We start from the raw sequence: 12,370 nt of genomic DNA, 5'->3' as shown, positions 1-12,370 counted from the left end.
GAGGCAAAGGGAGGCAGGATGGGGGAGGAACTCTGCAAGGAGGAACTGGAAGGGGAGGCAATATTTGGGATGTAATTAATTTAAAAAAAAGTGTGGAATGGCCAAATGGTAATCAGGGCTACTACACCACAGCTAGATAAGAAAAATAAATGACCAGGTTTTGTAGAGTAAGGAGCATAGGCAATAATAGATTGATAACGTGACAATAGGTACTAATAATATTCTTAAAAGTTCTATCAAAAGGGATTTTGAATATTTGCATCATGAGGAAAGAATGTTAGATAGTCTTGCCCTGGTTGAACACTAGGAGTGTGTGTGTGTGTGTGTGTGTGTGTGTGTGTGTGTATCACATTTTGCTTCATAAGTGTGTACAAGTTATATGTGCCCATCAATAAAATTAAAAAAAAATAGAAATGTACCTGTCCTTAGCCCGACAACTTCTTCTTTAAAGAAAAACTGTGTTATAATGAGTACTGACCAGGGTAAGGGGTATCTGGTGTCTAGCAAGGGCACATGTTTTGAAGTTTATTCTCACCTTGAGTGGATCCCGGTGTAGGGAGAAACCCAGACCACCACCACTCTTTAAAAAAGGATCAGAAGAAGTAAAATATTCTTTGGTCCGGATAATACGTCAGTTATTGGAATATCACAATATAGGATGAGTTACAAGCTTCCTTTGTGTCTTAGTCAGGGGTTTCCCTTGTGGTAATGAAACACCATGGCCAAAAGAAAGTTGTGGGGGAGAGAGTTTATTGGGCTCAAACTTCTACATTGTAATCCAGCCCTGAAGGCAGCCAGGACAGGAACCCAAACAGGGAAGGAGCCTGAAGACAGGATCTGATACAGGGGCCATGGAGGAGCCCTGTTTACTGGCTTGTTTCCCATAGCTTGCTCAGCCTGCTTTCTTATAGAACACAGGACCACCAGCCCAGGGATGGTCCCACCCACAGTGGGCTGGGCCCTTCTACGTCAATCGCAAAAGTAAAAAGGTTTTACAGGCATTTTCCCAATTGAGATTCCCTTCTTCTCCCCATAACTGTAGCCTGTGTCAGGTTGACATAAACTAGTCAGCATACTTTGTAAGTCTTGATAGAAATACCATAAGAACTATTCAAATTGTGCAATGGTTGGTGTTATTCGTCAGCTTGGCAGAGTCTAGACCTCAAGATAGTCTCAGTGAGGGGCTGTCTAGATCAAGTTAGCCTGTGGGATTGTCTGTGAAAGAGGGTCTTGATTATGTTAATCGAAATGGGAAGATTTACTGTGGGCGGTACCATTCCCTATGCAAGGGGTTTGGAACTATGAGAGTGGAGAAAGCCAGCTGAGCCTTAGCATGCAATTTTTAGCTCTCTACTCCTTGACTGTAGATGTGATGTGACCAGGTGTCTTGAGATCCTGTGATTGCTTGCAAGGATGGATGGTAACCTAGGACTATAACCCAGAATAAACTTTCCCTCCCTGATCTGACTGGTTTCCTGTGTCAACTTGACACAAGCTGGAGTTATCACTGAGAAAGGCGCCTCCCTTGAGGAAATGCCTCCATGAGACCCAGCTGTAAGGCATTTTCTCAATTAGTGATCAAGGGCAGGAGGGCCCAGCCCATTGTGGGCGGTGCCATCCCTAGGCTGGTGGTCTTGGGTTCTATAAGAGAGCAAGCTGAGCAAGCCAGGGGAACAAGCCAGTAAGTAACATCCCTCCATGGACTCTACATCAGCTCCTGCTTCCTGCCCTCTGTGAGTTCCAGTCCTGACTTCCTTTGGTGATGAACAGCAATGTGGAAATGTAAGCTAAATAAACCCTTTCCTCCCCAACTTGCTTCTCGGTCAAGGTGTTGGTGCAGGAATAGAAACCCTGACCAAGACATTCCCCTAAGTTTTTTAGGGTGTTTTATCACAGCAGCAAGTAAAGAAACTAAGAATGAGTTTTTAAAGGATATCTATTCTCTTAAGGACAAAGTCCAACTGAGATGCTCAGGTTACCTTGAATGCGCTGTGTCCCAGGTAGATCTTGAAATTATGATCATCCCGGTTCAGTTTCTTGATTACCCCAGAAACAGAAAGATACTTTGAGCACAAATTTGTAAAAAGTGACCTAAAAATATTCAAAAGACGCTAGAGTTATAGACAAATAACAGGGCTTTTTTTTTCCACTTTAGCTTTGGCAGTGGAAGTTACCTTAACAGATGATACTTAGTGTATGGTAACATTGAGAAAACTTAAAAATTTTCAGTGATCTCACTAGATATATGTTGTCTTTTGAGGAGGGTGTGTGTGTTTTTGCATGTGTGTGTATGTTTATTCCTGGAAGTTGAACCCTTGAAGCACGCCAGGCAAGCATTCTGCCACTAACGTACACTTCTATGTTGTCATTCACTCTTCCCTATTTCCCCAAACAGAGTCTCCCCATGTAGCCCAGGCTGCACTAGTCCTGCCTCAGCTAACCAGACTCTGGGCTGACACACCCATAGCCACCCACGTTTCTTTTCTATGCCCACCAAAAGGAAGGCAGAGAGAAGTCTAAGGACAGATCCGTGAGCTTCTGAATTCTGAAATAACCTGTGATCGTTACTACATCGCTGTCCCTGACAGTGACTCAGATAGATGTCTCTTTGATCCTTGCAACTGACAAACTCTCACAGGCTTGGGTCTTACTGGGTCATCAGTTTAGCAGAAGCCCGCTGTAGACAATTAGCGTTTGGGTTGGAAAAATCTCCCAAGCCTGTTCAAAGTCCTGTCTCTGCCAGGATAACAAAATGTCAGGCCTCTGGAGCCAGCAGTGTATCCTAGAAGATAAACACCGGCGAAGGGTGGCACTGTCTTCACCCTTGAGTTTTCAGTGACTTTCCACTGAACTACGGGAATATTTTTCAGTTGACTCTGATCTAATTGTAACCCAGAGGTCCTGACCACACCGTCCCTTAAGATTCCATTCATTCCTGTCTCAAAAGGAGAACCTAGCAAGCTCTTCTCTGCTGATCATAATTTCCTTCTGCGTCTTGCAGCGACACGGGGGCACAGCATTTTATGCTGTCCCTGACGACAGATGGGCATTAGAGAAACGGCATCTACAGCCTGCATTTACAATGGTTTCTTTCTCTGCAGACGTTCACTGTGTTAAGCCTTTTAAAAGCAGATCCTTTTTATTGATTTCTTAACCACCCCTGCCCCTAAGCGAGACATACTCCCTATCTTCAGCCCTCGTATACAGATGGGGAAAGCGAGTTCCAGAGCGACCGACCGGGCCAGCTTGTCCGTGGCCTGGTATGAGGTGAGGGAACTGAACCCAAGCACTTGAGTCTGTGCTTCCAAACAGTAGGTTATATTATATACAAATACAGAGACGGTATTCCAAGCTCAAAGGCACCTTAGATATCGCAGATCGCACCCAGAGTTTGCAGCCGAGCAGACAGAGCCAATGAGGTGACAGGAATTGCCTCTATTGACAGAGCCAGGAACCCATGGAGTGCTTCACACCAGGGCTTACTGTCCCTCTCCAGTGTTAGAAAGTCTTTGCCTTCTGCCTCGCCTTGAAAATATTGAGTTTTAGTGTCTGTGGGTTTTTTTGTTTTTTGTTTGTTTTTGTTATTGTTGTTGTTTTTGTCATTTGGCTTGTTGGTTGGTTGGTTGGGGGGGGTTGTTTTGTTTTGTTTTGTTTTTGTGTGCCTTCACACTCTACTCTTTAAAGATTTTCTGTCTGAGTAGACGTAAAGTTGTTTCTATTGATTTCCTACGGTCTCCTGACTTTCCAGTTCGCTCCCGCATTTAAAATGCAGAATTAATTTTAAGAGCGCACGTGTGTGGCTGGCGATATTTAAGGGCTCAGTTTGCAGAGTGCTTGCCCACCGGGCCCAACACAAACCGGGTGTTAGTGGAGCCTGCAATTCTAGCCTTCAAGCAATGGAGGCAGAAGGGTCAGAAGTTCAAAGTCGTCCTTTGCTACGCAATGAGTTTGAGCCTAGAATTTCATGAGACCCTGGGTTGAATATTCAGTTTGTTTGTTTATTTTGGGTTTTTTTTTTTTTTGAGGCAGCCTCGGCTGTCCTAGAAGTAGCTCTTTAGACCAGGTTAACCTCAAGCTCAGAAAACTGCCTGTCTCTGCCTCCCAGTGTTGGGATCACAGGCATGAGCCACCACACCCAACGCTGTGAGAATTTTAAGTTTACCACAAAATGAGTATGGAGAGATCCCATACATGTCCTGCCCACACACAAACACACACACACACACATACACATACACACACATACACACACACATGCACACACACACAAACACACACATACACACACATATATACACATACACACATAAACACACATACACACACATACACACACATATATACACACATACACGAACATACACACATGCACACACATACACACACACAAGCACACACACATACACACACATACACACACATACACACACATACACACACATATATACACATACACGCACATACACACACAAACACACATACACACACATATATACACATACACGCACATACACACACAAACACACATACACACACATATACACACATACACGCACATACACACACGCACACACATACACACAAGCACACACATACACACATACACACACATATGCACACATACACACACATACGCGCATACACACACAATGCACACGCGCACACATGACTTCCCCCATTACACCATGCAGCACCAGCGAGGGATGTTTGTTACTAGTGATGAACCTTCAGGGATATATCCTTATCTTTCCAAGCCCAGGGTTTATATTAGGGTTCCCTCTTGGTTTTATATATTCAATGTGTGCAAGCATGCATGCCTGTGCTAGTGTGTGTGTGTGTGTGTGTGTGTGTGTGTGTGTGTGTGTCCTTCTTGTATCATGAGGGATAGTTTTACCACTCCAAGAATCCTATCTCTTCTACCTTTTAATCCTTTCCTCTCCCCTAAAATCCCTGTCTCCCAACCATCTGTCTGAGCATTTTCCTGACTGCCTAGAGTGGGGTTCACAGTGTGTTTTCTTTTTTTTTTGATTGGCTTCCTCACACTGTCTTGTGCACTTAAGGTTCCTCCTTGTCTCTTCATGGATGGATAGCTCCTTTCTCTCCAGGACTGAATATTCTATACAACACCAGTTCATTTCCTCAGTTGCCTCCTCAAGGGCATCTGGACGGCTCTCAGGCTTCGGCATTTGTAAACAATGTCGCCATAAACATGCAGGTACAAGTATCTATGTAGGTCTCCTCTCCTCTGGGGTCATCACTAAGGATCACAACCGCTGGAGCACATCTCAAGAGCAGATTAGTTTCACGAAAGGATTGCCAAACGGTCTTCCAAGGTACCCGTACAGTTTCTCTAACTCAGGAGGGATGGGAGCTCCTACCGCTCACCTACTCGCCTGTGTTTTGGCTTTTAGCCAGTCTGCCAGGTATGCAGTGGTAGAGAGTTACCACTTAATTTCCAATTCCCTGCTGACACATAGCGCCAGTCCGTTTCCTGTGCCTACCTGCCATCTCCCTGCATGCTGTTTCGGGAGGTACGCCTCAATAATGTGCCGCTGCTTCTGGTGTTTACCTGTGGGCTTGCTTCTGTGTTCCTGGGTTTCTCAGTATCACCCAGACTGGGGTGAAACCTCTAGGTTACAATGTTTCTTCTGCTTCTGTCTCTTGAGAAGCTTGGACTACAGCTGCATAGTCATGGCTGCCTTAAGTTGTCAACTTTCTGATATAATATTTTTTACTAATCTTTAAGAATCTCTCAAGAGGTATTTTGATTATAGTCACCCCTATTCTCCGGGAGACCCGCCCCACCTCCCTTTCCCACTCCCTCCCAACTTTATGTAATCTTTTTTAAAAACAGGACAGGTTCTCTACCCTTTTAGGGGCTTTAAAATATGACGCAGAGATGGAGAGATGGCTTAGCAGTTAAGAGTCCATACAAGACTGAGTTCAGTTCCCAGAACCTGCCTCAGGTGGCCCACAGTTACCTGTAACTCCATCCCTAGAGCATCTGACAGTCTCTTCTAGACTGGATGCATACTCCTATGTGGGTATGCATGTACACACAGACACACAGACACACACACACACACACTAATTAAAAAAACATCTTGGGACTGAGAAGAACAGCACTGGTTGGTCTTCAGAGAACCCACATGGCAGTTCAGAGCTGTCTATAACCCCAGCTCCATAGACTCTCTCTTCTGGTTTCCTTTGGGCACTGGGCATGCGCATGGTACACAGACATACATGCAGGCTAAACACTCCCACACATGAAATAAAACTAAATCTTTAAAAAAAAACTTTAAAGGCTTATTGTAATGACAAACTTGTTTTCTTTTTTCTTTTTTCCTTTTGTTTTGTTTTGTTCTTGTTTATTAATTCTCTGGAAGCTTAAAAAGTTTCAAATAGCATAAAAAAATGTTTTTTTTAACCAACATTCCCCTGCGCCAACCCATTTATCAAACACCAACTTCCGGCTGTGCTTTCTAATCATTAACCATCAAGTAAGTGTTTCCTGTTGTCTTCATGACACCCACTCCTACTTTCCCTTGGAGGAGATGACCAGCCAAGGCTTGGTATGCCCACTCAGTGCCACCAGTGTTTCCTTTTCCTGGCCTTACTGTGTGTGGGTGAGCTTTTATATCCCATCCGTTGTCAAGAATGAGGTCCCTATTCTTCCCAGGTAGTTCCCCCACAGGGACATGGCCCCACTAGTATTTCTTCTCCCCTCCATACCTAGACCATCAAACTATTCTTTCTTTCTCCCTCCCCTCCTCCCCTCCCTCCCCTACTTCCCTCCTTCTCCTCCTTCCCCCTCCCACCCTCCCTCCTTCCCTTCTTTTCCTCCTCCCTTCACCCTCTCCCTCTCCCCCTTTCCTCCCTCCCCTCCCTCCCCTCCTTCCCTCCCTCCATCCCTCCCTTTGATTATTTTTCAGGCACAGTTTCACACCATAACCCTGGCTTGGCACTTACAGTACAGCCCAGGCTGGCCTCGTCCTCCCTCGCCCTCCTGAGGTCCAGGCTTTCCCCTTCTTTTGTGCTGCATTAGAGATGGGCAATGGGCTGGGAATGGCTACATGGTGTGGAAAGTGTTTGGCCACTGCAGTCAAATAAATCTTAGTTATCCATACTGAGCCTCAAGTGACGTCCCATTGGTGATTATAAGATAAAGTATAGAACTTGGTGAGGGGTAACTACAGCTTGGAACACAATACATGCTGTGTTGCCCCTTCTATGTTTCCTTGTAGGCCCGCTCACAAACTTGGCCCAGACACCTTCATTTTTAAAAGCTAATTCTCATCTTCCATAATGACCTAGTCTTTGTCCCCACTGCAATTACCAGCTCATTGAGAAATTATCCCCCCCCCCCTCCAGCCCCCCTCGATCCTTTCAAAGGACGTTACCTACCAGTTATTGCATTCCAGCTAGGAAACACGTTGGCCAGTTCCAACAGGCTCTCGAGTGCTAAATTTAGCAAGTAACTGGAAGTCACCCTTGCCTCAGCATTAACTAGCAGCTGGCACAGACACCTCAGGCGCCCGCTTGTTCCCGCATCTAACCTCTCTGAATGTTTATCTTTGACGATGTGGGGTCATTAAATAACTGGCTCTGAGTCACACAGCTACTTACAAGGTCCTGCATTAAGCATCACTGGCATAGATAAAATTCTTCCTGCTTTCAGCATGCTAAAATTTTAATCAAAGAAGCAGGCCAACAAGCCTTTGTGGGCAGGGTAGGATGGCCTAGGAATGTATGTAATTGGAGGATCTTTCCCAAGGCAATATATTCTACCAGTGACCTCTACCTCCAGACCTGTGTTCTTATTTTTATTTTCCAAGATCCTCAAGTTGGGTTTGAATTCACTTTGTAGCCCAGGCTGGCCTTGAATTTCTGGTCTATCTCAGCCTCTCAAGCAGTTGGAATTATAAGCATATGCCATCATGTCAGACTTGATAATGATTATCTCACTGATAGTCATTCTAAAAAAGAATCAATATGTCAAATATCAGGTCAAGGTAAGGGCGTTGTCCTAGGAAAATCAGTTTGAAAAGGTTTTGCTGGTCTGTGGCACATCTCTGTGAACACATCTGATCTTGTCTGAAAAGACTCTGCTGGAAGGTAAATAAACAGAAATAGGAGGAGGCTTCTAGCTAATGTAGACAGGATGCAGTACAGTAGGGCAGCCATGATGGATAAGGAGACAGAAGAAGGGGCAGAATGCAAGATGTTTCACGATCCGGAAGATATCTGGAGAAAGAAAGGATATTTCAGTTTTTAAATCTAGAAATTCAAAGAAGGGTATTGACAGGAAAAACACAATTTCATCTTAAGATATTATTGTATAACAGTTTCCTCTGAGTGGCACTTGACACCCTGAAGGGAAGCTGATTAAAACTCAGGAAGTAAACAACTCAGAAGCTTTAGGAAATCCCTGAAACTGACCAGATGTACTAGGCTCCTTTCTTCCCTAGTTTATATAAGAAAGAAGGATTACTGAGAGAAACTCCCACACCCTCAGAGCTCCCTAGAAACCAGAGATGCCCTGAGCTGCCTGAGGGAAACATTCTCCAACCTGTTGAGTTGCCTGCAAGTTGGGCAGTGTGCTCCAGGTTTTAAACTCTTGTGAACTGTGAACCCATGCCAGGGTAAGCGCTCAATAACACGGCTATCTTTAAGTCTTTTCTTCTCCTGTAAGTAACCCTTCATCCATACTCCTGCATAGAGTCTCAATGAATTCATGGATTCACCACATTGGATTTTGGTGTCATGCTTCCTATGGTCTCTGGGTCTCTCTCTGAGGTGAGTTGATATTTCTTCCCAGAAATGTTGCCACACAGCAGGTGTGTTGATATCAAAACAAATGACTCTATTCCAGGAGACTATAATAGGCCTCTATCTAGTAAGATCCAAAATAAGACTTTAAAAATTCTTATCAGCCAAGATTGAACTGTATATAACGAAAGCCCACGGGCCACAGATGGCTGGATCAGTAAGATATCTGCGACACAAGGATGAGAGCCTGAGTTTGGATCCTAAACATCCATGTAAAGGCCAAGCAAGGGTCTTGTTCACATGTGTAACCTCAGCATTGTGGGAGGGAGGAAGCGGAGACAGACAGATGCCTGGAGCTCACCACTCAGCCAACCAGGACAAATTGATAAACTCTAGGGTCAGCGAAAGACCTTGTCTGAAAACATGTGGAGAGTAGTCAAGGAAGATGATTGATGTCTGTGTTTAACATCCACATGTACACATACACATAAACATACACTCACACATACACATACACTCACACATACACATGCACTCACACATACACTTGTATTACACTCCCCACGTACATGGACATGGACCATACACAAAGAAGGAACTTAAAAATTATCATACAGGGGCCTGGGGAGATGGCTCAGTGGTTTAAAGCACTGATTGCTCGTCCAGAGGCCCTGAGTTCAATTCCCAGCTCACAACCATCTGTAATGAGATCCTCTTGTGGTGTGTCTGAAGACAGCCACTGTGTACTCATTAAAATAAACAAATAAGTAAATAAATCTTTTTAAAGAATTACTATACAAAACCAATATCTTTCCTACATTCTAGTACTAAACACACCAAGAAAGAAATCAGGAGAACATTCTGTTAACAATGGCAAACCAGAAAAACCTCTGGGATAAGTCTAACCAAGGATGTAAAGGGCTTTAGATCTTTTATATGGGAAGTCTAAAATGCTGTCTTAGTTGGGGTTTCATTGTTGTAAGGAGGCACTATGACCAAGGCAACTCTCATAAAGGACAAATTTCACTGGGACTGGCTTACAGTTTCAGAGGTTCAGTCTATTACCATCATAGCAGAAAACATGGCAGCAGGCAGACATGGTGTTGCCGGAGTTCAGAGTTTTGCACCTTGATCCAAAGGCAGGCGTAAGAAAGAGGAGGCTCTCTCTTCTGCACTGGGTAGAGCTTGAACACCAGGTGCCCTCAGAGCCCGCTTACACAGAGATACATTTCCTCCCACAAGGCCATGGCTGCTAACTCCCCATAGGCCAAGCATATTCAAACCACCACGAATACCAAAGAAAGAAACTGAAGACGCTTGATGGTGTTAAAATCTCCCATGCTCACGGATTGGAAACGTTAATGTTTTGAAAGTGGCCACATCACCAAGCCATCTAAATATTCAGTGCAATCCCCATCCACATTCCAAAGGCTTTCTTAACAGAAATAGAGGAGGGGGAACCTTCAAGTGTACTTAGAAGCATTAAAAAACACCCAAATACTTAAATCAGGTCCAGAACAAAAGGAATGATGTTGGAAGGTCTGCCAAAACCATGGTAACAAAACCAGCATGGTACTGACAGAGAAACAGCCAGAATAGCCAGTGAGGTAGAACAGGCGACCTGGAGATAATCCTACATAGCCACAGCCACCTGGCTTACTACAAAGATGCCAAGAATAGACCTTGGAGAAAAGACATCTTCAGAAATAGAGGCTATCCACCTGCAGAAGAATTAAAACAAGCCACCATCTGTGGTGGTTTGAACATGCTTGACTCAGGGAGTGGCACTATTAGGAGGTATGGCCTTGTTGGAGGAAACGTGTCACTATGGGGATGGGCTCTGAGACCCTCTTGATAGCCATGTGGGAGACAGTCTTCTGTTTCCCTTCAGAACCAGAGGTTGAACTCTCAGCTCCTCCAGTGCCATGCCTGCCTGGATGCTGCCATGCTTCCCGCCTTGATGAAAATGGACTGAACCTCTGAACCTGTGAGCCAAGCCCAATTAAATGTCCTTTATAAGAGTTGCCTTGGTCACGGTGTCTGTTCACAGCAGTAAAACCCTAAGTAAGGCATCATCCCTCACCGTGTAGAAAAGAAAAACACCTCCAAACAGATCAAAGACCTTAATGGTGAGACCTGAGACCTTGAAACTAGAAGAAAAACTGGGGGAAGTGTTTCAAGATACAGTCATCATGGAGAACTTCTTCAGAGGGACTCTAGTCTCTCAGGGAAGAAGGCGACTGGGACCCCAGGAAAGTAAAAGTTTCTGCACAGTGAAAGAAAGAGTTAAAAAAAAAAAAAAAGAAAGAAAGAGTTATGCAAGAGACAGCCTAGGAAGTGGAAGGTAATCTTCGCTAGCTGTACCTCTGATAGGGCTAATAATTTGCGATAACATAAAGAAGTAGAATCCTAAGGAATAAACCAAACAACCCAGATGAAGTGCAAATGACCATCAGAGACATACAAATACAAGCTCTGAGGTTTTTATCTCCCCTGTTAGAGTTAGACAGCAGTCGGTTACAGAAGCAAGTCACAACAAATGCTGTTGAGAATAGACAGAAAGGGGAGCTCATCTGCTGGTTGGGGGAATGTAAATTAGTCCAACCACCAGGAGCCTCAGTATGGAGGGGCTGGAGGGGGTACCTCAGTCACAGAAGCTTTGCCACATATGCATGAGTTAGATCTACAGTACCCACATAGAAGTCATCACGTCGGCATACACTTATAATCTCAACAGAGGGAGGCAGACAGGCTCTCTGGGGCTTCCCGGACAGCTACCCTAGTTTATTCTGCATGCCCCAGGTCCCTGTGAGCCTCTACCTAGAAAAAAAATTAACAAACAGGACTCCTGACAGCAGAGGTTGATATGCAACCTCTGCACACACACACATGCAAATATATACATGTGCAGCTGACCCAAATCTTTCTGTACACATATGAACACACACACACACACACACACACACACACACACCACTCTGCCCACAAAAGATCCCTAAGAGTACATCTGCCACATGACCCATAAATACCATGCTATGGTATTTACCTCAGTAACCCTAAGACAATGTATCACAGAGATATATGCGAGGGGGTGACGTAAGGTACTGCAAAGACGACTGCTCTATCATTGGGGAAAGCTTTTATTGGGCAGACGTGTAGACCAGTAGACAGAGTATAACTAGAGGCATCTAGAAGAGTCCAGAGCAGAAAGGAAAGCAGGGTGGGCCTAGTCAGCAGTTTTGACATGGTCAGGGATATTTGCAAAAGAAAGGAGAACAGTGAGAGAGAGAGAGAGAGAGAGAGAGAGAGAGAGAGAGAGAGAGAGAGAGAGAGAGAGTAGGAGTGACTGTGGGGGTAGGACCTGAGAAGGACCAGGGTAGGGTCTTTGGAATGTGCAACCAGTACTTGAGAATAGGGGACCGGGGGAACCCAGAGGCCACATGGGCTTTGATATACAACCTCAAGTTTATGTCAAAAGAGCCATATGTCCCTTCTACCAGATGGGATCTGGTTTTACACATTCTAGAGGAATGCTGGCTTTTATCTAACTGCCAGAAATCATTCTATAGTCTGTGTTGATTTTGATTTTGGACAGCGTGGG

This window comes from Rattus norvegicus, chromosome 20 (assembly GCF_036323735.1).
Source record: "Rattus norvegicus strain BN/NHsdMcwi chromosome 20, GRCr8, whole genome shotgun sequence".
Lineage (NCBI taxonomy): Eukaryota > Metazoa > Chordata > Mammalia > Rodentia > Muridae > Rattus > Rattus norvegicus.
The sequence above is the reverse complement of the archived record's forward strand: the minus strand, read 5'-3'. Positions refer to the sequence as shown.